This window comes from Choloepus didactylus, chromosome 2, assembly GCF_015220235.1.
Source record: "Choloepus didactylus isolate mChoDid1 chromosome 2, mChoDid1.pri, whole genome shotgun sequence".
NCBI lineage: Eukaryota > Metazoa > Chordata > Mammalia > Pilosa > Megalonychidae > Choloepus > Choloepus didactylus.
In genome coordinates, this window is record NC_051308.1 from 47,813,966 (window position 1) to 47,838,958 (window position 24,993).

Here is a 24,993-nt window from a genome sequence, read left to right on the forward strand (position 1 = left end):
CGGGTTAACACAAACACTAAAGGTAGCTCACGGCCCACGAGCGCCCGCAGGCCCCGCACACCCCACACAGGTTCACAGGCAGCAGCACCTCTGGGCTCATCAGGAACCCGACTCGGAGGTGATGGCGAGTAATAGGTCTTCGTCAGTTCAGATTTTTAACCTCAACGCGATTGAAATTGACAGATTCTCAGTGAAACGAACAAGAGCATAGAAAGGAAAGAGACCTGGAGAAATAAGAAGCAACCCGGGACGGGGCAGCGGCCGGGGAGAGAAGCGAAAGACAATGTTTAGCGGAATCTCATTTTCACCTTTTTAGTGGTTTTCTGCGCCCAGAGCGGATTGGGCAGGGACAGGACAGGGACGCGCTGACCGCAGTCAGAACGGGGCCGCCGGATCCCGTAGCCCGACACTCAAGCTGAGGCCTTAGCAGAACTGTTTGAACCTTAAAACAATTTCCCGGTTCGGATTTCCCGACCACAGCCTTCTTGGCTCAGAGAGCGGAAGAACCAGGGACTTCTCAGCCGCTCCTAGACGGCCAGATGTGGGCGCGAGTGCGGCCCGGGACTCTTCCAACGTGTCTGGGAGGGACATCGATCCAGCCCGCGGGGTGTGGGGCACGGCTGAGGACAGAAACGCCTGCTTCCACCCGTCCCTTGGGAGAGAGGCGATCGAAAGCCATGGTTTGGTCGTTTGGAGTAAGAACTCCAGATGTCTTGGAACCTGGGTCTCGCCTGTGGCCCCACCACACTCCACCTGCAGCCCTGGCTTTTATGGTCGTGGTGGAGCCGGGAATCCCGCGACGGATCTCACGGGGGCACAGCGCCGCGCACGCACAAGCACACTTATACGCACCTGCCCCCGCAGCCCCGGGAATCGGAGTCCCTCTTCTCAGCCCCGCGGATTGCGGAGCAGCCTAGGGGACAGACACACCTAGAGCTGCAGATAAAACCGAATCCCCGGCACCCGGACTCCTCGTCCCCAAACACTAGCCTCACCCCAAATCTCCCCTTCCTCCCATGGACAACGCGGAGGACGGCCTCGGCAGTCTCCCGCATCCGGCAGCCCCGGGGTTCCAGGCAGGAACCTTGAGGATTCTGCCCTGGGGCTGACCGGGTTTCCAGCCGGGGCGCGCGAAGCACAACGCAGGTGTATTTGCTTGACTTTTCGACCGCGTAAAGGCTCTCCCGGCTCCACCCTCCTCCCCCTACGCCCACATCCCCTCACACCCCCTGCTCGGCTGTGCGGGCAAGTAAACCCCGGGCGTGTCTGCGCAACCCCGAGAACGCCGAGCGAGATCAAATGGAAAAGCGTTTGTACGTTTCAACGAAAGTTATTTGGGATTCTCCACTTATCAGACCAACCTACCCTGGAATAAATAGGACCATTATAAAGTGAAACGAGAAGGTGGGGAGAACACGTGAGAGCTTACTTTTTTAATTTTATTACAGAAATCTTTTAATCAGATTACAGTTTAAACTATGATTCCATTAATACCCCCAAGCCAGATCTGTTGAAGATTTGGTCCTTTTCTTAAGGAGGATTCAATTTAGGAGGCAGAGAATACAAAACAGCCAGATCAGTGATCCCAAAACGATGCAAAACAAGGGTAATTAAGACGGGAGAAGTTCTCTACACGCTATTAGTTTATTTTTATTACCGTCGTTGCCTCCCTGTCCTCTTATTAATCTTGTTTCATTCTAATAATTCTTGGTTTTAAATCTCCTAGTCACACCTGGACAAAAATGCTGTCAGTGTCCACAGAAGTCTGAGCCTGACTTTCTCTTCTTCTCCTGAAACCCTAAAAGCGATAAGAATCTTGACAGAGAAGTCCACCCCCACGTAAATGAAACTTTTATCCAGGGAAAACACAAGCTACTCCTGGCTGCCTCCTTCCTCTCTGTTCTCTGGAGATCTGCGAAATGCCTGCTGAATTGTAGAGAAAGTGGGAAAGATCAGAAGGGAAGACCCCACCCCTCCCCCCAAGGTCTGTGCTACCAGGAGGGATGATTGATATCTGAGTCTTGTGCGTCCTTCTGTCACACTGACTTTATAATCCACCGATGTCCGGAGTGCGCTCTCACCACACACAGGCAGTGCCATCATCTAGAGGAGGGGCAAGAAAGGCTTCTCAAAGCTAAATGCTTCTCCACACAAAAACAAAGAATGCCTGCCCCGCCTTAGGAGGAAGCCCTGGCCAGAGTTATTTCAGAGGTTAATCCTGAGTGAAAGAGGGTTAAGCAGAGACTTGAATATTGCTGTGGTTTTACCCGGGAGAACCGCCTGGGGAATCCACATTCAGATCAGTCTTGGTATGTTTTGCTGAATGAGATAAGAATTGGAGACTTCATGCTGGGACATGTGCAAAAGGAAGGGGAAAAAATCAAAAGGGGAGGGGAAGAAACCAGGCAGCTAAAAACAGCCCACTCGTGGCAACCACATCTAAACACCAAAACATTGCAGGGAAGCCAAAACCAAATTTAAAAAAAAATTTTTTTTTCAAGGGGTATTTAAAGGCTTTAACAGTTTCTTCTCAACCCGGTGCAGAGTCCTTTCCCACCCCCTCCCCCACTCCTATTACTCTGTGCTCCAAACCCGGAAGATTGTATTTGCTCACAGAGCTCTAGAAATGCAAGTTAAACACAAGTTAAAATCAGCCAGGGAAACAGCAGGGAGCTAGCAGCCCTGTCTGCCTGGCTCAACCCACTTCTTCATCTTCTCAGAACTGAGGTGGGGTAGATTGTCTTCTCTATTCTGCTCTCCAAATCCCACACTCCTTGTAAAGTCAGTTTGAATGTGGGGATTACTAATTTAGAGTCTCAGCTGGGGTTGTCTCAGGGCATGCAGGGCAATTTTGCAAAATGGGCTGTGGAGTCAGTTTGTTCAAACACTACAATTACATGGAACTTTCAATAGGAAGTGAGCTATGGTAGGTCTGTGTAGATTAGAATGAAATAGCAACACATCCTAAAGTAATTTGGGTGGAGAATAAAAATATATATTAAGGGCCCCCCTGAAAAGCTGGAGGAGGATGCAGAGGTGTTGGACTTCCTCACCTGGATTGTTGCTGATGTTCTCACAAACATTGGGGACTGATGGCTTGATGTGCTGAGCCCTCTATCTTGGGGCTGGCCCCTGTGAAGCTTGTTGCTGCAAGGAGAGTCTAAACCTGCTTATAATTGTGCCTAAGAGTCTCCCCCTGAAGGCCTCTTTGCTGCTCAGATGTGGCCCTCTCTCTAACTAAGCCACCTTGGCAGGTGATCTCGCTGCCTTCTCCCCAATGTGGGACCTGACTCCAGGGGTGTAAATCTCCCTGGCAACACAGGATATGACTCCCAGGGATGAATCTGGACCTGGCATCATGGGATTGAGAACATCTTCTTGACCAAAGGGGGATGCGAAAGGAAACGAAATAAAGCTTCAGTGGCTGAGAGATTTCAAATGGAGTTGAGAGGTCACTCTGGTGGGCACTCTTACGTACTATATGGGTAACACTTTTTAGGTTTTAATATATTGGAATAGCTAGAAGTAAATACCTGAAACTACCAAACTCCAAACCAGTAGCCTTGACTCTTGAAGACGATTGTGTAACAATGTAGATTACAAGGGGTGACAGTGCGATTGTGAAAACCTTGTGGACCACACATCCTTTATCCAGTGTATGGATGGATGAGTAGAAAAATGGGGACAAAACCTAAATGAAAAATAGGGTGGGATGGGGGTGTGTGTGTGATTTGGGTGTTCTTTCTTTATTTTTATTTTTTATTTTGATTCTGATTCTTTCTGGTGTAAGGAAAATGTTCAAAAATAGATTGGGGTGATGAATGCGAAACTATAAGATGATACTGTGATCAATTGATTGTACACCATGGATGATAGTATGATATGTGAATATATCTCAATAAAACTGAATTGAAAAAAATGTGGGCTGTGGAGTGCTAATTCAGCATCTAGTGGCTGTGTCACTTGGATAAGTCATTTCACTTTCTGAACTTAAGTTTTCTTGTCTGAAAAATGACCTTAATAATGGCACTTAACTAGGAAGGTTGTTGTGAGGATTTGTTGAAAATGAGGCACACAGTCAGCCCTCAGTAGTGGTGTCATTAACTATGAATCCGGGAGGGCTTTCTAGGGCACCCCAGAATCTCTCCCAGAGTTCTCTGTCCTCCTTGTCAGTGGCCAACAACTATGGACAAAGTTGAGTAATATCTAGGAATGGCAATCTTCAGAGGCATTTGGATAAGACCCCAGAGAGAAAACGATGAGCGCAATCTCCGTTCTCCACCCACAGCAACTCAGCCACACACCAGAGGCTCTCCTCAGTGCTGGGCAACCCCATGCTTCAGGCCCCCATGGCCCAAAGCAGGTGCCCTCGGCTGGGAGCAGGGGATTTGGGTTTTGGTCTGGTTCTGCCTCTGGTATCCTTGAGCAAGGCACCCCCCTTTCTGAGGACCCCTGTCCTTCTCTGGGCTGAGCTCTGAGGGTCCTGAGAACGTCTGCTGAAGCTCCTGGAGGTCTCTAAGAGAGCTGGGGGAAAAGTTTCAGAGGCAAGGCATTGAACAGCACATGGACAGATCCATTTGCATAACCCCCTTCCCTTCCAAACACTAGAGTTGAGAAATATTGCCCAACACAATTGTCGAATGCAGTCCATAATCATGGCAACCTATCTTCTTTGAACATTTCCAAGAATTTTTACCCCATTGACTTGCTGCCTTGATATAGGGCAGCAGAGAACTCTGGGTGGGAACTGCACCTTTGGGAACCTTGTGTGAGTCCATTATCAACAGCCATGGGCACCCACCTTGGATCACAGAACCACAGCCCAGGTGGCAGCTATTCCCTTTTAAGAGCAGGGCTCTTCATCTCCAAGATGAAATCCCAGTGGCCAGGGGATTAGCTAGAGTCAGGAGAACTGGGACCCATCTGCAACGTTCTCTCCTACCAACCAAGTGACTTAGTGCAAGTCATGAACCCTTTGCCTCGATTTTCCAGTCTATAAAATGGAACTAATGAAGATTGACTGCCCCCACAGGGTAGTTGTAAGAATCAAATGAAATGATAGATTTGAAAGTGGTTTGAAAATAATTAAAAGAAACAAACTTTTAAAGATTCATTTGGGGAACTTTTCTTAGCATAATTTTACCATTATGAAAATTTGGAAAATAGGCAAGAGAAAAAATTACCCATAATTTCAACACTATTAGCATTTTTGTGTGTTTCCTTCCAGTCTTTTTTTCACATGTGTGTGATTAAAACACACACTCACACAGTTGTGATTTAGATTACATGCAATTTTAAAATTTGTTCTTTGGTTATTTCTCTCAATCATATATGGTTTTTATTACCATAATTTTTTTCTTCCTAAAAATGTGTGGTTCATTTTATTGTGAAATGTAGCATACATACATACAATTATATAGAACATAAATATATAAATATACATATATTCAGTTTAATAATAAAGCAAACACCGAGTACCCACCACCCATGTTAAGAAGTAGTCACTACCTCCCGTACTTAGAAACCCCCAGGAGTCCCTTCCTGATCACATCTTCCCCTTTCCATCTCCCGGAGGTGACCACTATTCTGACTCTCATTACCAAAATTTTTAGTGGCCAAAGGATGTCGTGTGATTTACTCACTCATTTTCTTAGTTTTAGCATTTAGGGTGTTGCCAATATTTGGCTAGAGTGCTATGCAAATTTAAATCTTTATTATGGAGGAGTATGAGGCAATCATTGCCCAGGTTACTTCACAGGGGTTAGAGGAGGGGGCTTCATTTCTATCTTCAAGCAGCACCGAGTACAGTGGAGGGTGGAAGGACCCCTGAAGACTGTGACTACCTGGGCATTTTCCTTGTTTCTAAACATCCCAAACAAAAAATCCTTCAAGCGCTTTTCCACATGGACATAACCTTTAATCCCTCCTCCCTCTACTTTCTCATCCCCCCCCCCCCTTGATTTTCCGCCTTGGAACAGAAATTTGCCTGCACCTTCAGGCAAAATGCTCACTGCGGCTCAGGCAGCACCCCAGCCGAGGCATCTCTCTGCTGGCCCTGCAGCACGGACGGCACTGGTGATGCCACGTAGGCTGTCAACGCGGTCTGCAGCAGAGCAGGTCCCTGGAGCCTGCTGGTGACGATTCCCAGAACCACAAGACATCATGCCGAAAGGACCCTGGAGGTCATCTACTTCCATCTTTCCCAAACCAGTATACACATGGGTACACTACTGCACACCAGAGCCACAGTTAAACAGAGGGGGTCTTGCTGGAGTGTCTGTTTTAATTAAAACGTGCTAAAAATTATTGTTTTGTGTTAAACAAATATGGATATTTTGAATGAGAAAGTAAAAGTCACAAGCATGTTTAAGAGAAGATTTCAAATACATTTTGGACTCGAGATGAAAGCCACAGTCCTGGGACCGTAGGGGGATTAATTCTCTCTCTTCCGTCTGTAAGTGTAAAACTCCTTACAGCACACAGAGTTATTTTCCTCTGTGTGCTGAGCCCTGCACATGTAGTTAATGCCTTGAATCCTGTTAACCTCCCTCCGAGGTAAGGACTATGAACATGTCCATTTTATAGATGAGGAAACTGAGGCAAAGAAAGGGTAAATAACTTGCCAGAAGGTACGTAGCTAGTGAGCGGCAGCGCAGGATCCAAGCCCAGGCAGTCTGGCTCCCGAGTCGGGGTACTTGACCCCGACACACAGGCCTCTCAGCAAAGGCTCATGGAGGAACTTGTGAAGCTCTGATGTGGTCTAGTGCCCTTGTCTGCTGGATGGGGGAATTGAGCTCAGAGAGAAAAAGCAGCCCTCCACAATCTCAGAGTAATAAATTCTCACACCGAGAGGAACTTTAGCAGCCACCTGCTCTACCGAACTTCCTTGTGCCCCTGCCCAGGGAGATGCTCCATTTTCCCAGATTGGGACCAAGGTGAAGAAAAGCTGATTGTAAGAAGAGGGTCCAGGAACATTTCAGGGGCCTTCACTAACAGCTGGTCATGCATCGCATCCTTGGGGTTGAAAAGTGGGGGTGGCGGGCAGAGGGGAAGGAGCCAGGAATGGCAGAAAGAACCTGCAAACTGCACTCAGAGCTGAGCTCAAATCCCATACTGCCACCTCCTATTTGGCTTTGAGCAGGTTCTTAAACCTCTCACAAGGTTTTAAAGGATTTAAAGGACAATGGACCCTCGAGGCTCCCACAGAGCAGGCATTCCATAAAAGTTACTTTTCTTCCTCTTCGTGACTTACCCACGAAGCTAACAGGTCACCCAGAATCCTGAGGTATTGGAAATATCTGGAGCCCAATGGAAAGTTTCATTTCTCAGGCTGACTTACTGATAAGGAGCTTTTTAAAAAAATTATAGCAGTTGTAGGTTTACAGAAAAATCGTGCAGAAGTACAGAGCTCCAATATACTCCCCCACACACAATTTTCCCTATTGTTAACATTTTGCATTAGTGTGGTACTTTTGTTACAATTGATGAAACAATATTATTATAATTATACCATTATCTATAGTCCATAGTTTACATAATGATATACCAATTTTAGAAAGACATTTAAAAAAATCAATGCGTGGCCAGGTCATATTTAGCAATTACTATTTACTGAGCACATACTATATGCCAGACACTGTGGTAAGCACTTTAAAAAATACCCAGTATCTTATTTTATCTTTGTAATAACCCTGTGAGGTGGGTATTATTATTCTGTTTTATAGGTGAGGAAAGCAAGGCTCAGAAAAGTCTAGAAAATTGCTCATAGGCACTTGATTCAAACACAGGTCTTATGTATTTCAACATTTTTATTAAGTTATACTGCCCTGAAATCTTAGAGAGCTTTACATGTGCTCATTTTTCTTCAGCCTTGCCTCCCTTGTTGAAAATGGGCAACCCTGCTTTACCAAAGTCTTGTTGAATGTGTTGACCCTTCTAGGTTTGACCTAATAGAAAATTCATACTCCTGAAGTCCCAGAAGATTCCTGCTTGACAAATTCCAGATCCTCATATCCTCTGGGATACTGTCCCTCTGCCAAATTTGCCATTATTCCATAATTTGCTTTAACCACAAACAAAAAACCCTGCTATTGACTGAGTGAACCGAATAGGGCTATTTGGACTTTTATTCTGTTTCCCAAAATATGATGAACTGAATCATCCGATGATGAACTTCGACTTGAAACCGGTGTGTTGGAGGGTAGAGTGAGTCACTCCGGTGAGTTCATATCTATGGAGTCAATTCACCAAAATGTGTCTTAGAGCCAGATATTCTCTCAGCAGTAGGCTTAAGCACCTTGGGGTTACAAGGGCAATATGAGAGAATCCCTTGCCTTTGAGGAGTTTAAAGTGTTTAGGCAAATCAATACACATGAAACAGTATCTAGCACATAGTAGATGTTCAATATATGCCTTTATTTGGCAAACATTTAGTGAGCACCTACTATGTGCTAGTACTGTGTAAGGGACTTACACAGGGATGCACCCCTGCCTCCAGGTGCTCACAGCTCGTGGGGAGACAGATTCAGCAAGGGGTAATTACCACCCCGTGTACTAAGAGCTAAAGCAGAGCAGGAAGAACTCTGCCCATGAGAGCTGGCAAAGGCTGGTGGAGGAGTGGACTTTTGAGCTGGATGTTGAAGGCTGAGCACTGTCCAGGCAGAGGTGGAGGGAAGGCACTCTGGGCATGGAGGAAGGCAGAGGCAGAGGCTGTGGGTGCCAGGGGGCCAGTGCTGTGGCTTGCTCATCTCTGTGCCTATTCCTAGCTCCTGGCACTGTCTGGGCACATGGTAGGCCCTCAGTAAATGTGTGCTGACTGGATGACAGCAGAGAATCGGGAACACCCGTGCCACGCTTGGAGAGTGGCGAGGTAGTTGCTGAGCAGGAGTGTGCTCGGGGGTGTAGTGGGGAGTGGGACAAGCAGACTGTAATAATCAGTTTGGATTATACCCCAGGGACAAAGGGAGTCCCTGAGTCTTTTGGCTGTAAATGGACTCGAGCAGATGTTTTTCGGGAAGGTTGCGGGTGCAGGGCTGAGGGGGCCTGGCTGGGAAAGGAGATGCAGGTGGAGGCAGCAGGAAGGCAGCACTGGACAGGTGAGGCAATGGGACGCAAGGCCAGATGAACTGAGAAGATGGTGGCACCCCCCCATGTCATTAATTCAAAATAAAAATTTTCCACAAACGCAATATTCTTATCGGTGCTGCAATTAAAACAGCTTTTTTTCCTAGATCTTTTCATTGCAAAGTTCAGGTTTCCCTCGCTAAAGCAGAGCTTCTCTCACTTTGGGGTGTGGGTGGGTACTTCCCCCCACACACACACCTTTACTGGTGCCCTAAGCAGGTGCCTTCTGTCTTCTGAGTGAAGCAGCACTGAATTGAGGCCAGGGCAGAGGGGTGACAAGGCGGAGATGATTTGGGGAAACTTCCAGACAGAAGCCTTGGGATTTGGGTACTGCTTGGTCTTAGGCAGGCAGAGATGGGAACACTCTCCTATCTTAGGTGTTATAGGGTATGGAGTTGGGTGGCAGGTTAGGTAGTGTAGGGTCTAGGGTGGGAGAGAGACTAAAGGGCTCATTTTGGGACACACGAATGCTTAGCAACAGGATGTCAAAGAAGGGGGCGGCCCCTGGGCATCAGCATGTGGGGATGTCACAGAAGCTGGGAGAACTCAAAGGAGGGAGGGAGAGAGGGCAGAGTGGTGGCCAGGCTGGGCCTAGGGTGCAATGTGGCCAGCTCTGGACTATTGGAAATTCACTGTTAATTACCAAGTGCCATGTTAATCTGCCCCACCAGTCTCGGCTGGATCTGTGCTTCCCCTTAGGCTTTAGAAATAATATTCACCCCAATTAGCTTTCTGATAAAGTGGGTAAGGAGCAATGGAATGGAAACTTGGGTACCAGGAGAAGTTAATGATCCCAAGCCTGGGATAACTGAGACTTGACATAGACATTCATTTAAATGGGAGATGTTTTGTTTTTAATGTTATACCATTATTTTTAAAGATGTTTATAATGTGCTTATAACCTAGAGAAGGTTTTAGGGATAATGTAAGTTTTAAAAAGCAGGATACATATATTGTAAACAGAATAATCACAAAAAAATTATAAATAAGCAGAAAAAATACCATTATAAAGAAAAAAAGAAATTTCCATAAAATATTACAAGTGTTATACTTTGGCTGGTGGAAATATAGGTGACTTTTTTCTCTTCTAAATATGTTTCTGAATTTTCCAATTTTCCTATAATGAGAGCACGTTAATTCTTAAGAGAAAAATGTAACTTTATATTACTATGACAGTAAAAACCAATATTTCTCTGTGCCTTTCAGAAGATATAACTGCCTACTTTTTTCCAACTCAGCCATTAAAGGATACTAAGGACTGAGATTCCATTGAAATAGAATCCTGCCTTAATTACATGTATCAAGCATTTACTGAATGCCTACTGCATGCCAAGCACTGAGTTGAAATACAGGAAAGAGCAAAACAGTCCCTGCCCTTAAGAAACTCCCAGAAACCCTCAGTGGAGTCATGAGTTAAGATGGGGATGGGATCACTAACTTGTCCTCAGTAAATTTAGATAGTTTTTGTTCTGCTAAACCTGATATTGACTGGCATAAACAAAACAGAAAGAAATCCAAAGTGTATTCATTTGGAACCAAGAATGCTGTGGTCAAGTGGAAATAGCACAGGACTTGGGTTCAAATCCTGATTCTGTACTGATAACCTCGGGTCCCTCTCTGAGGCTCAGATTTCTCCTGTGTTAATCAAGGAGCTCGAGCTAAGGGTGTGGCTCCAGGAGGCAGCGAGAGTCCCAGCTCTGCCACTTCCTGCCTGGGACATTGGACAATTCACTTACCCTCTCCCTCCACCCACTGAGGTTCAGTTACTCCATCCGTAAAATGGAGCTAGTAAGATCTACCCTTGCAGGGTGTATATGAGAAAAATACAGAGAGAGTGTAACTTTGTGCCTGGCATATAACAAATTATCAGTAAATGGGAACTGCTATTGTTATAACCTCTGAATTTCCTTACAGTTCTTGAAGTTAATGGTTGTCAGCTCTGTGTCTATAGTCGATGGTGATGATAAAGATGATGACTCTGATGGCGATGTCACACTTTAAGAGCCCCCTTTCTCCTGCCGTCATTCCCTGTCGGCCGAGGGTTCTACAGAAGCGGCCTGTCCCTGGCCACAGAGAAGGTGGCTTTGAGTCGGACATGCCTGGCTGGACATACCCCCCTTCCCCTCAATTCCCAATACTTTGCCTCTGTTTCCTGATCTGAAAAGTGACTTGCCTTTTCATTATTCATCAAATGTTTATTTTGTGCCTGCTGCATGCCAGGCGTTGTTCAAGGTGCCGGGAAGACAAGAATGAACAATGCAAACGAAGGCTCAACTCCTGCCACTTAGCACGTACCCTAACATGAATATCTCCTCTTATGTTTAATCTAAGTTGAAATAAGATTGTGGTGGAAAGGAAAGAGATTCTCAAATCAGAAAAACCAGGATTCCTTGAAAGCATCAGCAAGAAAATAGTGGCCGTTACTAGCTCATTGTCCTGTGCTGGAGGCAAGCCCCCTTCTTTTTTTCCCCTTCATGTTGGCCAATGACAAGGGGAGAGGCCGGGTGAGAAGGGACCGTGTGCTTTCTTTCCCACACACAAAGCCTTGGTTTTAACTTTCACGTTCCCCATGGCACACTTCTGCACTGGCTCTGGTACATGTCCCGACATGGAGAACTGGAGGAAACACAAAATGAAAATGAAACAGATGTTCCACCTGACTCACTGTCTGTTTCTCCTTCATCACCAAAGCAATGAACTCCCACACAATTGAGGCTTGTTCTATTTAGGATTTAAAACGTCATCTTTATAATTAAAGCACACTATTATTGTTGTAAAGTAAACAATCGGAAAACACGTTCTTAGAAACATCTCTCTGATTCATAAATATTTGGGTACTGAAGTCACAGAGGTGGAATGCTGACCTTGCCAACACGCTTGTGAGAAAATCAGTAGACGCTAAAATTACACGGTAGAGAATTACCCTTAGTTTGCAGTGGAAAGTGAGGTGGGAAATTGAACAGCTATCTTGTAATGGTCTTTTTGAATCATCTATGTATTAGAAAATCCTCTTTTCCAATGTTATAATTCATTTAACTTGAGTTTATTAATTAATTCAAGAAATATATACTGAGTACCAACCTATCTCTGCACACAAGGTCCTCCCCCGTCTGCCCCGGCCTTCCCAGCCTCGGCAGGGCCACTCCCCACAGGCCCCTTAAGCCCCAACCTGGTGAGGCACTGGTGGCTCCAGTTCTCATTAAGCATTTCACATCCCCACATTTCTGTCTATGCTGGAACCTCTGGCTGCAATGTCCTCTTCCTCCCCAGCCCCACTCCCTCCTTCTCCACTTAGAAAATTGCTATTTACCTTTCGTAATTCAGCTCCAAAGTCACTTTCTCGTCCAGGTAATGCTAGTCACATCCAGAATTAGCTACATGATTTGTGGGGCCCAGAGCAAAATGAAAATGTGGGCCCCTTGTTCAAAAGTTACTAAGAATATCAAATCGGTGACAGCAGAGCATCAAACCAGGAGGGGTGGCCTTCCAAGGTGGGGGCCCCGGGTGACTACACAGGTTGCACACCCACGAAGCCAGCCCTGGACGTATCTTTTCTAAGTTCCCACAATTCTTGGTGGATATTATTGTTTCTTGGCCGTCCAGCGTCTATCCTCCCCATTTTGGGTACCGGTTTCCCAGTTTTCCTAAGGGGATCCATTTCCCTCACATTCCTGGTCTGTGTATGTTGGGCAACCCATGAGAGCGAACCATCCCAGGGGCTATGGAGATGGGTCCTAGAACAGGCTTGGAACCAATCAGAGTCAACAAGCTGCTGGAGAATGTGGCTGGGGCTGCTGGGAGACAGACTCACTTGCTCTCTCTCCTGCTGGACTTGAACCCTGGGGTAGGGGTGATGGTGAGGGGAGCTGTGAGCCTGGGGCTGCTGAGGTTGCCACATGGAGCCACAGAAAAAAGAGCACAGCCAGGAGAGAAGCTCTGCACCCAGCTGGGTCAGCAGCCACATCTACCATGAAGTTTTAGTTATGTGAGCCAGTAGATTCCCTGTTTTTGCTTAAGCCATTCTGATACTTGCATGCAAAAAAGTCCTAGTGGATACATATCTATTAGGCCCTTTATATACCTTTTTAATTTATGTGTTCCCACTTTTCTATGAGCTCCTTGGGAATAAGAAACCTGTTTTACTCATCTTAACATCCCTAGTGCTTGGGATATTACTAAAATATCCTTCCATTTAAAAAATATAAATAGAATGATTGTGATGGTAGACGGCAAAACAACATTTAACCACCTCATCTCCATCACCCCAATTTTGGTTGTGAAATTTAACTGGTCTGTAAAACTGAGATGTGCAGGAGCTGCAGCCACTTTCCCACTGAGTTTAATATATGCTAAGTCCAGGTGGTCAGGCAAGCAATTGAGCTGTTAATTCTGCTCACAGGTTATGGCAAGGCTTTCTTTCTTCCTTCCCTTATGGGGGCCTGTGAGAGTCCCAATATCTTGAGCCAACAAAGTACATTCACCCCCATTAGCTCCTATGCATCTCACACAATGCTATGAAGGGATCAATGCAGAGAGAGAGGACTCTGTTTAACAGACTAGAAATTGAGATCAAGGGGCTGAGCATTTTGGGCAAGATCTAAAACATCACTATCCAAAATGGTGGCCTCTTACCACATGTGGCCATTGAGTACTTGAAATATGGCTAGTCCAAATTGAGATGTGCTCTAAGTGTAAGATTTAATATGGAAAAAAAGAATGTAAAATAGCACATTAATAATTTTCATACCAATTACATGCTGAAATGTTAATAACCTGAATATATTGGGTTAAATAAAATACATATTACTAAAATGAATTTTACTGGTTTCGTTTCACTTTTATTAATTTGGCTACTAGAAAATTAAAAATTACAGATGTGGCTCGCATTTGCAGCTTGAACTATATTTCTATTGGACAGCACTGATCTAGGGTCTGCAAGCCTGGCCCATGCTCTGTTTCTATCCACAGACCCAAGCCCTCCTCTCCTCTCCTGCCTTTCCAGCCTGAGGTTCTTCTGTTCCATTGTCCTTCTCACTGTCCCTGTACCCTCTGCTTTCCCCTTGCTCCTCGATCCTTCCTCTCTAATAAGACAAAATATATAAGAGCTGGATTGGCTTTTAAAGTCTGGCACTTGAGAGTTCTGCTAATATATTAAGGGCACTAAATAAGCACAACACCACCACTGAGCTTTGGCCAGTTACCAGGTTATTTTTTAGTTCATGTTCTCTGGACATCTACCGTAAAAAAATTTTTTTTTGTATTAATTTTAAAAGAAAAATAAGAACCTTGCTGAGACGTTACAATAAAACATATTCTGGTCTTTGCCAATCTTCATGAATCACTAAAGCATGTACACTACCTGGCTTTGTCTCAGCCTCCCTCGTGCATCATTTACTGAGTCCTCATCTGCAGGATGTGCTGGCCAGTTGCTCTTCTGTCTGACCGAGCCCCAAACTATAGGAGATGGAATTCAACTCCAGAAAGGGGGCATAAAGAAGGACTTACCACTCTGTGTGAGAGTACAGCCATTAGAATCCTACCAAGGCAGGATTTCTATCAAGTAGACCTATGGGGCTCTGAACAGGCATCCAATTGTAGGCAACTCAAAGACTAACTGAAAATAGGGAGCCATTCAGTATGAAATCTGAGAGCTCAAGAATTCCACGAGTGGCAATTCAGCATCATAGGTTGAGTGGGAAATTCTGAGCAAGTACAGAACAAATAGAGGACACTCCTAGGGCTAAGACTGGTGATAACATAAATACCTACCCAGAGAGGCAGAGACACATACGTATGCTAAGATCATTTACAAAGGTTTTGAGAATGCCTGCAACCAAATTATCAGTAAACGGATCAGGCTGGCGACACTGGAACCTACTGATTTATCTTCTGTCACTATAATCGGGACCACCAGATACCAATCGTTGTGATGCAATAGGAAGCACACAGCCCCACCAAGGGAATTGAACCTGAATCTAATCAAGCCTCTTAATCTATCAGTTTTCAGGAAATTTAGGGGATAGAGGAATTGGTTAAACAAAGCTGTGAGGGTAAAATCAGCCAAATCCAGAATGGAAGAAATTATACAGGACAAATTACAACTCCCATAGATTGAAAAGGATTTAAGAAACATAACCAAACTCAACATGCAGACCTTGCTTGGATCCTGATTTGATCAAACTAATTGTAAAATGACATTTAAAGAGATAATTTTGGAAATATGAACATAGACTGGCTAGTTACAGGGAGTGCTGGTTTGAATCTATTATATCCCCCACAAAAGCCATATTCTTTAACGCAATCTTGTGGGGGCAGATTTATTAGTCTTTTGATTAGGGTGGAACTTTTTTATTAGGTTGTTTTCATGGAGATGTGACCCACCCAACTATAGGAGAGACCTTTTAATTAAATCATTTCCATGGAGGTGTGACACTGCCCATTCTGGGTAGATCTTAATTATATCATTGGAGTCTTTTAAGAGAGCTCACGGAGCTCAGAGAAGCTGAGAGAGACATTTTGGAGAGAACCTAAGTTATGTAATCTGGAGTTTGACCCCGGAACAAGCTGAGAGTCAACACAGAACAAGCTGAGATGCAGACAGAAGGACATTGGAGATGCTAAGCTAAGAGGTGAAGCTGAGAGTTTGCCCTGGAGAAGCTAAGAGAGGACCCCCAGGTGCTTACAGAGAAACACTCTGGGAGAACAGGCAAGGATGCACAGGAGCTGAGACACAGAAGCTAAGAGAGACAGAAGCCCAGAGACATTTTGGAGAAAGCCATTTTGAAACCAGAACCCGGGAGCAAAGGACTATCAGGCACCAGCCAAGTGCCTTCCTAGCTGACAGAGGTGTTCCGGATGCCATTGGCCCTTCTTCAATGAACCAGCTCTAGCAAACCGGAACAGATTGTAATAGGAAATTACTGTTAATTTTGTAGGGTATATTGTGATTGTTATTTTAAAAGTACTTACCTATTAGACACATGCTCTGAGATGTGGCTAAATTTATATGATGCCTGTGATTTGCTTTAAAAACATTCCCACAGAAGAAGAAGGAGGAGGAGGAGGAAGAGGAGGACGGAGGAGGACGGAGGCAGGAGGAGGAGAAGGTGTATGGAAGGTGAAATATGACTGGGAAATGTTGATAATTATTAAGCTGGGTTATGGGTACATGAGGGTTTATTATACTATTTTCATTTATTTTTGTGAATGCTTGAAAATTCCCATAATAAAAGGTTTAAAAATGGCTACAGAATGCCATAATATCAAAGATAAACGAATATAGAGCAAATCTGACCACAGCTGAGCCCAACTGATGGGAACAGCACATGCACTGGACTCAGAGCAGGGCTGGGAGCGCCTCTCCCAGGCATTCCTCCTGACTAATCCACGGGCTGGCCGCCGGTGTCGAAAGAGCACTTACCTTTTCAATGCTGCACCCTCAGCGACTATGTTTTCCTGACCTCTGCCCTTGCTGGAACATCAAATGCCTTTCTCAGTCAGTTTGATAAGCTTCTGGATTCTATTTTTCACACAGGCATAAATAAATATCACTTTAGATTTCTTCCTTGCAATAGGCACCTGGAGGCAACTGCTGACTATAGTTAAGGAGCCTCTACTGAGCGACAGGATGATGCAGGGTGCCCGGGGGCACACAGGAGGGGGTCCCCTCTGCCTGAGGAGTCCCGGGAGGCAGAAGACGGGGAGGCTTCTTTAAAGAATATGGGTCTTGAAGACATCCCCTTGGGAAGGTGGGGAAAGGCATTGCAAGTAGAGGCTTCAGGCTCTGCAAAGCCCTGAAGCACAGAGGAGTGTGGCTCCCTCCAGAAATGGAGGGTAGCCACATGTCCCCGGTGTAGGGACACAGAAGGGAAGATGAAGCTGGAAAAGTTAGTTGGGGTCAGATTGTGGATGGTCTTATATGTTTTGCCATAAATGGTTATTCTTTCAACAAACTGTGGGCCCACTCAGGGCCATATTCTTTGCAAAGATGGAACAATGTCCCTTTCCCTCCCTCCTAAGAAGTTTGACCAAGAGTAGGGATGATGAAGGAAATGTGTTAACTGCACAAAATGGAAGCTATCTGTTACAGCCTGAATCTCCAATTCTGCTCTAAACCTAGCTTTGCAGACATGGAAAGGACCAGGACAAGAAAGAGAGAGCTGCTGAAATAGTAAAAAAAGACTAAAAGTAAGACCTGGTACAAGAAACCAGGTACATCATCAAAGGACATTTCTCACTTCTGTGCAGTCTCTCCTCTTTATCTAAGTGGTTGGCACTCTTACCTTGTAGCAACAGTAAGTGCAATGAAAATACACTATCCCATTATCCTGCTCCTCTTATGTTGCCCACATTCAATGCTAACTTTGTAAGTGTCTCTACAGAAGACTTACGAAGCTTATATTACCATTTAAAGAAGTGCCTGAAAAATGTGTAATTCTTGAAGGAATAATAATGCAGATTGTCACTGCAAAATAAACATTTGTGGTTATGGCTCTTGTGTTCTCGTTGAGGTCAACTTTAAAAAATGTGTGCTTTTCAAATGCATTTCCACTTTTTACATTTTAAAAATGGAAATGATATATGCACAAGATAAAGAAACACAAATGAATAATAGGCAAGTGTTTGTAATGAAAACCAACAATGCTCACCCATAATCATCTCACTTTGCAGAGGCCACTACTTTCAATTATCTCTTAAAAAATTATTCAGGTAGTGAACTTCTTATTTCTAAATCATATGCTTATGCGAGTTTTTTTTTTTTTAAATAATTTTCTAGGTCAGTTTAAGACATTCTGTATTGATTCACCTCCATAAAATATGAGGGTTTAGCTCCCTACTTTCCTCCACCCCTCCCAATTTTTTATTTATAATTTAATTCTTCTATTGGTTCCCTCTGTATATCTATCTAATGTAGTAATTATTTATTTATTCTTCCATCTCCACAACACCTTTTGACTCCCCCACTAAGTTACTCAAGGATATTATCACACCTCCCTTCTTTCTAGCTCCTCCTCCCCCATCTCCCATTATCCGTTATTTTACTTTTCCGAGACCAAATCAAGAATGTTAACATCCACAGACAACTCTGTCACCATAGTCAAGTCCTCCTTGCCTCAGGGGGATGTTGATTTGAAGAGTGGAAAACTAATAGAGTTTGCATTATTATGACTATGAAAATTTGGATCACTGAGATGCCCAGGAGTATGCTGGGACCGTACTTCCCTCTATAGGGCCGCCCGGTGCCACTGAAGGAAAACATGTTTAGCAAAACCAGCTAATGGGTTCTCTTATTACACTCCTTCAAATGCTCAAAGTGATGCCACATTTTAGTGGCATTTAAAAATATAGGTATGTCTGCATATTCACAGAAAAAAATCACATATATATCACCTATATATATGAAATATGAAGACAACTAAAATGAGGCATCATTTTGAGCATTTGAAGGAGGGATTATGTGGAGGCTGGAAGAAGACAGCTAAGTCCAAAATATCCAAAGCTAAAAGTCAATAGTTGGTGTCCAGAGTGGAAAAATCAGGAAATAGCTGTTTAAGCATATCATTTATAAACATGGAGAAGAAACAGCTGAAAGAATTGAAAGTAGTTGCCTCCAGGGAGTGGGAACCAGGCCTGGGGTTGCATGGCAGGGAGACTGCTGTGTTTTCATTATGAGCCTGGTCGTATTTTTGACTGTTTAAATTTTTTTACATGTATTACATTGAAATAAACTAAAATTAACTTCAAAGAGAGAGTAAATGTCTTCCTCTTCCTACCCCTTAAGACCATCACTGTTAACTGATTCTGACATAAGAGTGAGGAACTAAAAGAGGATTGGAGGCTCTCTCTGTCTGGGTAAGTCTTGCTGCCCAGTGGTGATACTGGAGTGTGATGCAGTGTCCAGTTAGATTCTTCACTGGTAGGCCCAGTGTTAGCACCCCTAACTTTTTCCTCTTGAGCTGACTGGCTTTTCTGTCTTCCTGCTCTTGGTGGAGCTGGTGGTAATGTGCCTAGTTAGGAGCCGATGGTGAGCGAGGTGGGAAGACTGTGCTGAGCATCCCAATTTCAGAATGGCGCTCTCACTTCACCCCCCTGCTTTCATCTCAGCCCTCACCCTGCTGGAATCCTCCAGTCCTAAGCCTCTCTGGTTTCAATTTCTCCTTAAAAGAAGGCCCTCAAAGTGGGAAGGGTAGAGGTTGGCTTTAGACTTACAACCGGTGCCCAGATGGTGAGCCTGGCGGGCGTCTGCAGAGGGAACGGCTTCCTGCTCCGCTGCATCCACCACCACTACTGCCCACAACTGGCACATCTCTCAGACTCTGTTTGGCTAAATTAATTGCACTCCTCCACCAACACTTTCCACCTCCTACGATTCTGTTGACATGTTTTGTTTGCTGTTATCCTCTTATCCTCTAAGCTTATAATTAATACATTTTTTAACCCATTTAGAATTATTTTTGAGGAGTTTGGGGAGAGAGAGAGAGAGAGGAGATAACTCACATGTGTTTGAATGAGCAAATGATTGAGTAAATGAATGGCTGATGTTCAATTTTAAACAGAAAGGCTGGTTTTTAGTTATTTTCCACCCTCTCAGGGAGTTCACATGCCAGCGACACTTTACTCCTTGGCCAATGTCTGCTTCCCTGGGCCCAGCCAATGTGCTTCTAAATGTGTGGGTTGGTCCCAAGAGACTGGGAGGGAAACAGTCCTAACTTCCGCAGAAGCCCAGTTGTAAGTCAGTTGTTTGGATGCAAAACATATTTTCACATAGAAATCATATAATAAAGGAATATTTTAGTCCCCAGGCTATCTTTCAAAAGTCTGTTTAACTCAGATAAAACTCATATTCTTTATTTATTAATGTATTCATCCCCAAATATTTATCGAATGCCAATTATGTATCATTTAAGCATATGCTATTATCGTAAGATCCTGCTCTTTTCCAAAATGTAATCTCTTTGTTCTCCCCTGCCCCTTAACTCACCCACCCCACTTTAAGAGAAAAAGAGCAAAAAGCAAAGCTTATGTCAGAGCCAGTGAAAATGTTCATTTGTCAGAGACAAAAAGCTCCGAAAGATGCCTCTCTGTACCCAGAGGATTCCTTTGCCGGTGGACGGCCCAACAAAGGGCCACCCTGAGGAGTTGCTCATCACACTTTTCCCCAGGGCGTGAGGCGACTTGGGCAAGCTTGGGAATTAGCTCAACTACATTTGGAATTCCTGCGTTCAGCACTGACATGAACAAAAAGTCACTTTTTAAGGCTTAAAACTAATAACTGTTGGTTATTTTTTGCCTTCCCATAAAATTCAAAGGTGACTGGAGCTTGTCACAAGGTCAGCACTTCACGTGTTTATTTTCTTCTCCATCGATTTGTGCCTGGCTTGCAAGAGGATGCATTTGCTCCTGAAAAGAGAACAACTATTTGGTGGTGGAGATTTTAAACTCTTGCGAAATTAGGTCCTTTCGCAATTTCTTCGAGGTTATTATGAGCAGGAGTATCAACCAAGGTGGCACATTCATACTAATATGTTCATTCATCATTCACTTACGTAATGCTTTCCATGTACCAGGCACTGTGCGTGGTGCTAAGGATGCTCTCACGGAATTACCATCAACTCTGCACTTTGTGCAGTGGAGAAGGAGAATCATGATGGCTTTAGAAAAGTAAGTCCCTTCCCTGGACCCCACCACCACCACCAAGTAAAGCTCTAGCTCCTTGTGAGAGAAGGGAGAATGGGGAGGAGGAGTAAAAGGAGGAAATGTCTGTGGGGTTCCTCCCTCTACAACTAGCCAAACTCTGGGGCTAAAAAACAATGGAAACTCCAGGAAAAATTGGGGATCCCCAAATCAGAAGAAGCTTGCACCCCCTTCCACAGATGACTTCCAAGAGAAGCCTAAGTGTGAGGGGAGAGAGGCATGGCTGAGTGGGCCATTCAAGGGAAGGAGTCTGGGGCAGCCTCAGAGTGTGGTGTAGAAAGAGCAGCCAAGACCTGCCCTGTCCAGAGGCAGGACACGGGAGAGCCAGGAGAGGCTGGAAGACCCAATGGGATTGGGAGAAGGAGAATACAGGGGGTATTGGAGGCCATGGCAGGACTGGGGTCATCCAGAAAGAAGCCAGGGGAATGGATGCCAATGCACAGAAGTCAACAGGATCCTATATCCACACCTCAGCAAAGCCCTCACAGACAAATAACCATCTTGGCACCAGGAAAAATGTAACTTCCTCCCATTGCACTCCCAGGACTGAGGGCCCCTCCAGGAAGAAAGGGAGGAGACCCAAGGGCAGAATGCTGAGTTGGTCTGAGTTGATAAACCTGCAATAACTCTGTAATCATTAATTTGGCTGTGTTTATCCCTGTGATAGAAGGAGGGTTCAGAAATTAAGAATCACAAAATGTAATCTACTACATTTTGCACATACGAGTATGTATCCTATGAAGTTTGCTCCTGCTTCACAAAAAAAATAATTTAAAGCAGCACACATCCTCATAAATTTTCTGGGAAAACAAACAGGTGGTGAAATAGAGGATGAGAAGGAGGATCTACTTTGGATGGACGGTTTGAGGGGGGCCTCCTAAACTAAAGCCTGAAGGATGACAGGAGCCAGCCAAAGTCATAAGAAGAGTCTAGGAAGCAGGAGCAGCAAGAGCCAAGGCCGGAGGCAGGAAAGAGCTCAGCTGGTTGAGAAACTGAGGAAGGTTCAGTGTGACCAGCCACAGTGAGGAATGGAGAGGGAGCACAGGTGAGTTTGGAGAGGTAGATGGGCAGGGAGATCCAGGAGGGCCTTTGGAGTCCTTCAGTGGTCAATAGCCCCAAACCTGCCCCAGTAGGACTACTCCTGCTTCTTCTACCCCTGGCTCTAATAAATCTTCCTGTCTGCTAAATGGTGCTTGTGATTCTGGCTCACTGTGGAGGCCCTTCTCCCTTGTGCCTTTGGAGGCCTCCCTGGACCTCAGACCAGATCCTTCTTGTACAGTTTCTCTTTACCTCCTCCTGTTGATAACGGGCAGGGTGGGGCAGCAACCATAAGATGTTCAAAGCGTTTGAAAAAGGACAGCCCTGGGGCCATGTTCACCTTGCAGTTCCTGGGTCCCACTCCCCAGCATTCATGAGCAGGCCTGGGTGGGGCCCTGCAAGCTGCATGGTGAACAAGCTTCTGCAGGATTTCCATGCATATGGTCTGGGAGCCACACAGATTACAGGGAGAGGTCATATTTAAACGGGATGGGGAAAGAGAGGGGCAGTGAAGAGTTTTAACTCTAGGATAGTCATAGCTGTTTTCTCTCTAGGGAGCTCAGAACTTTGAAGTACAGGGGAGAAAACTGTCCTGATATTAAAGGTTGCTAATAAATATTGATGTAAGAAATCAAGAAGTTGAATGTGACATGGGTCTCTTGGGGAGACTTTTTTTTTTTTTAATCATCATTTTATTGAGATATATTCACATACCACGCAGTCATACAAAACAAATTGTACTTTCGATTGTTTACAGTACCATTACATAGTTGTACATTCATCACCTAAATCAATCCCTGACACCTTCATTAGCACACACACAAAAATAACAAGAATAATAATTAGAGTGAAAAAGAGCAATTGAAGTAAAAAAGAACACTGGGTACCTTTGTCTGTTTGTTTGCTTCCCCTACTTTTCTACACATCCATCCATAAACTAGACAAAGTGGAGTTTGGTCCTTATGGCATTCCCAATCCCACTGTCACCCCTCATAAGCTACATTTTTATACAACTGTCTTCGAGATTCATGGGTTCTGGGTTGTAGTTTAATAGTTTCAGGTATCCACCACCAGCTACCCCAATTCTTTAGAACCTAAAAAAGGTTGTCTAAAGTATGCGTAAGAGTGCCCACCAGAGTGATCTCTCGGCTCGTTTTGGAATCTCTCTGCCACTGAAGCTTATTTCATTTCCTTTCACATCCCCCTTTTGGTCAAGAAGATGTTCTCCATCCCACGATGCCGGGTCTACATTCCTCCCCGGGAGTCATATTCCACGTTGCCAGGGAGATTCACTTCCCTGGGTGTCTGATCCCACGTAGGGGGGAGGGCAGTGATTTCACCTTTCAAGTTGGCTTAGCCAGAGAGAGAGGGCCACATCTGAGCAACAAAGAGGCATTCAGGAGGAGACTCTTAGGCACAAATACAGGGAGGCCTAGCCTCTCCTTTGCAGCAACCGTCTTCCCAAGGGTAAAACTTATGGTAGAGGGCTCAACCCATCAAACCACCAGTCCCCTATGTCTGTGGTCATGTTAGCAACCATGGAGGTGGGGTAGGCGAATACCCCTGCATTCTCCACAGGCTCCTCAAGGGGGCACTACATCTTTTTTTTTTTTTCCTTGTTTGTCTTTTTTCTTTTAACTTTCCCTTCTTTTTTAAATCAACTGTATGAAAAAAAAAGTTAAAAAGAAAACAAACATACAATAAAAGAACATTTCAAAGAGACCATAACAAGGGAGTAAGAAAAAGACAACTAACCTAAGATAACTGCTTAACTTCCAACATGTTCCTACTCTTGGGGAGACTTTTAAAAATAATAGCTACTATTTATGAATACCATCTGTGTGAGAGATGATATTTTCTCTCATCTCCCTTATAAATACTTACGTAACATCTGGCTTTCTTGCAAATGTAACACTGTATGATTGGGTGGCCTCTGTATGTGTAGCTGATACAAGTCTGGCACAAGGCAGGTGCTTGATAAATACTTGTTGAGTGAGTCAGTCTGTTTCCAATCTTCCCAAAATTTCACCACATGATAAGTACTGTAATTCCCAAAACTCTCTGAGGGCTCAAAGTTAGTTCGCTGCAATACAACATAACAAGAGGGCCGGAACTGTGGGTAAGTATGGGACTCGTTATGGCACCTCCCTCAGGAAAACGGTGAAGAAAATTGAAATCGGCCAGCTCACCAAGGACACTTGCTCCTTCTGTGGCAAAACCAAAATGAAGAGAAGAGCTGTGGGGATCTGGCACTGTGGTTCCTGCATGAAAACAGCAGCTGGTCGTGCCTGGACCTACAACGCCACCTCTGCAGTCACAGTAACATCTGCATCAGGAGCCTGAAGGAATTGAAAGACCAGTAGAAGCGCCACAATTTGAAACATCTCTAGCCTGTAATAAATGGCTCCATTTAGGTTTAAAAAAAAAAATCAAAACTGAGGTGCAGCTTGAGTGTTGTATTCTCTGTTTACCATGCCCCACCCCACTTCCACCCATCTTGGCCGGGCTCTGCCCTGTGAGGCTGACCACAGCCGAGCGTATCGCCTGGGCTCCTGAGCAGAGAGAAGTGAGAGGTCAGGGTGAGGACCCTGTGCCAGGGCATGGCTGTGACAGTGCTGTGTTCTACCACGGCCACAGCTCCTGTCGGGTGGCTCCACTGCCATGCTCCAGCTTTCAACAGGATCCCGTCCCTCCTCTTGCATTTCATGCTTAAGGTGGTGAAGGCTTTCTACTATTACTTGTCCTTTAGTGCCTCACCAACCCTTGTTGGTTCTCTAAATCCTGCCCAATCCTCAGTTAATAGTCCCTTGTATTAAACTGTCATCAGTTAAACCCTTGTGCCCACTGGGACCTTGATTGATAAATTAACACAGTCACACAGCCAAAAAGAGGTGGAGGCAGGATTCAAACTCAGGTGTGTCTGGCTTTGAAGCCCATGTTCATTTTGCTCCACCTCAAGACCTCTTCTCTTCTCTCAGAAACTAATTAGAAGTGAGCCTACCCCATGAGATCCTGTGAGCTCTTCTAGAACATTCACTACCTCCCAGAGACAAAGAGTGCTAGTAGAGAAACAGGGTTCAGTTGTCTGTGGCCCAAGAGACCTGGATTTAAATCCCAGCTCTGCCACGAACTGTGTGA

The 24,993-nt window shown here is 44.8% G+C and overlaps 1 pseudogene; it reads left to right on the top strand.

The window, feature by feature from the left end:
* The first annotated feature begins 8,167 nt into the window (after positions 1–8,167).
* LOC119511502 lies at positions 8,168–24,218 on the top strand (annotated as a pseudogene).
* Positions 24,219–24,993: the final 775 nt, after the last annotated feature.